General features: G+C 52.5%; 1 protein-coding gene across 2 annotated transcripts in view; it reads left to right on the top strand.

Moving 5' to 3' along the window:
• The window catches only part of DEF6 (DEF6, guanine nucleotide exchange factor), a 31,025-nt gene that overhangs the window by 622 nt on the left and 27,531 nt on the right, over positions 1-2,872 (top strand). The window lies entirely within an intron of this gene.

Genomic DNA, 2,872 nt, shown 5'->3' on the forward strand with positions numbered 1-2,872 from the left:
AGAGCGTTTTAAAAAAATGCATCTCCTGCATGGTTTGGCCAAAAATAATGCCTTTTTTTGAATGCTGATCAGAACCTAGCAGCTTTGCAGAAGTATAAAATATGAGCCTTAGTGTTCTGCACCTCTTTTTTCTTTTTTTCAAAGTAAACTGTTTCTTCCACCCTGTGATATTAAGTAACAAGCAAAAAGGTTTCCCTTTGCTCCGACAAGCCTGGCAGGTTTTTCCATCCTCCGGTTTGGCTTCAAAAGTAGCAGCCGGTGATGCTTTGGTCGCTGGAATTTGAGTCGGAAGAACTTGTTTGCTCAGAAGAGATTCAGCTTTGGGTGTAAACACAGCGTAAAATGTTGCCGCAGAAGGTGTGTGTGACAAATTGGGAAATGGAGCAATTCATTTCTGTGAAGGCACAAACCTTAGATGGCCTCTGCAGAAGACAGAAGTCTGTTAGTCGCGGAGGTGCCATCCCACCCCACCATCTGCCTGGCCTCAGGTTAACACAGACCTTAGATGGTCTCCTTACACGATTACTTCTCCGTGTTAGGGCTGATTCGTCCATCAGCAGAATAGCAGGGAAAATATCTCCGTTCTTCTAGGCCACGTTTTGCTGACCTTAATAGTTTGGCTTGCATAAGGGGCTGAGGGAGGAATGCAGGGCCGAGCTCTTTGTGCCGTGCTGCTGTCTCAGCAGAGGACTCGTCTAGGGTGGTCAATGTGCTTCTAAGAAACCTGTAGCTGCCGCTGTCTAGGTGCGAATCCCACCGCCGCGTGCACCCAGCGAATTGATGGAAAGACTAGTCGCTCTGAAATGTCTCTGAGGAAGTGGTGGCCGAGCTAAGTTCCCCTGTCCACTAGCTCCCCGAGGGTGCTGCAATGGGGAGGCGAGGCGAAGAGCAAAGCAAGCCATGATGGCAGATGGAAATGCAGCCCTCACCTGATGGAGGCAGGAGGGCTGGGCAAGCTTGTTGGCCCAGCGTTTGGTAAGATGGGACCCAGCTGGGCACGTAGACATGCAAAGCAATGTTCAACAATTAGCCCCTTTCCAGGGTGAGGGCTGTAAAACTGGCACTGCGTTCCCTGATGGACCTGCTCCTTGTGCCTGTTAGAGACCGACCTGTCCTCTCGGGCACTGTGGAGCACTTCGTTATTCTTCTTTGCCATGAGGGCCCAGTTGCTCCTGCCTGGCTTGGACTGTGTCCGGCCGGATGCATCCTCTGCAGGATTAATTTAGGGCTGGATTTACGAAGGTGCCTGGGTGCCCACCCCGATGAGGTTGGCAAGCAAGTCTGAGCAGGTTTCCCCTCCCATTGACCGTCCATAGGAGCAGCCACCAAACTTCCCTGAGCAAGCATGGCTCTCGGTCGAGTTAGGGACCTACTCCGATGGCTGTTGAGGGGAGTTAGGCACCCACTCCAAGAACCCTGCACCTAACCTTCCTTCTAAAAATGCCGCCAGGCATCTCTCTCTATCTCTGCTCAGTTTGACCCTGAATTCAATGTGCAGGGGGGAGATCTTGCTGCACAGTCTCACTCTGGAGGCCTTGGTGTCGCTTGAGGTTGGATTTGGTTCTAGGTTCTTTAGGGCGGCTGCCGAGGCTTCAGGCTGAAACCCCCAGAAAGCGTGCACAGGGCTGGAGGGCAGGGTTTGGGGTGGGCAGGGGAAGACAGCCCCGTTTTTTGTCAGCTAGGCAGTTGATCTGCACTAGATCCCCAAGAGGGCTTGGTATGAAATTGCTTCTTAGCGCTCCCACCCCAACCCTCCGCCTCTCAAACCACTATTTCCACTGCTTCGGTAACAAGGGGGAGGGGACGTTTGCTCCTCGTAGGTCCCGCACTGGGCATGCTCTGTCCTGTGTTGAAGACGGCTATGCACATGAGTTCCACAGTGGGGTCTCACCCGAACCCTAGGCAGGGCAAGATATAATCACCAGCCCACTCTGGTACAAAGGATTGCTTGTCACGCACTGCACAGGCCTCTGTCCCATGCAAGCCCACCTGCTGCTGTAGGTTCAGCATGTCAGAAACGGCGAGTCCGTGAAGCTCAGGGTTGGAGATCTCAACACGTCATTGCAAGCTTCCTGTGCTGTTGTCTTACGACTGTTAGTCAGCTCTTGCAGCCTGGCATGTTGCTACAGGAAGGGTCTCGAACAAAGAAAGGCAAGCATCTGCTGTTGAGCAGCACTGACAGCAACTGCAACCACTCGTGTACCTGGCTCAGCCTGGCAGGCCCACAGATATTGTGGGTCTTGGGGACTGAACTCTTTTTAAACTGATTGGACATGTATATTTAGTAGTGGCTGTGTTGCTTTCCTTCCTACCAGTGTGTGGCAGCAAGGATGTGGGAAGCCATCAAGTTACTGATGACAGTCGTCCAGGAAGGAGAGACAGGCTCAAGGGCACAACCTGCAAGTCAGGAGCGCTGGGGGCAGCTCGCTGGCACAGACGTGGCATGATCCTTTCCGTACGTCATTACTGTTGCTGTGCCTCCGTTCCCATCTCTAGAAAGGTGGCAGCATTATTTCCCGTCCCCCCAGGGTGCTGAGGTGCCATTCCTGTTTGCTCAGAGCCCTTGGTGGCACAGGTGGGGTAGGCCACGTGAACAGCAAAGCATGGGAGTATTATACGTTCTGCTTGCCCTCGTGCTTGCTCTTCTGCTAAGCTTTTCTTAACCTCCTACAGCCGGTGGCCAGGAGAGAGACCAAAAGAGACGCTTTTTACTGGGGAATTAAAGGGTTTATGTTGGGAAAGGGCTTCTGGTTATTACTAAACCCTTTGTGAGCACAGGGAAAGATCAGGAAAAGGGCAAAGGTAGCCCTGGTATAGGGGACGGCTGGGCTCAGAGAGACCCAGGGAGGGTAAATGCTTAATTACTTTCCCT

This window comes from Alligator sinensis, unplaced genomic scaffold (genome assembly GCF_000455745.1).
Source record: "Alligator sinensis unplaced genomic scaffold, ASM45574v1 scaffold872_3, whole genome shotgun sequence".
NCBI classification, from domain to species: domain Eukaryota; kingdom Metazoa; phylum Chordata; order Crocodylia; family Alligatoridae; genus Alligator; species Alligator sinensis.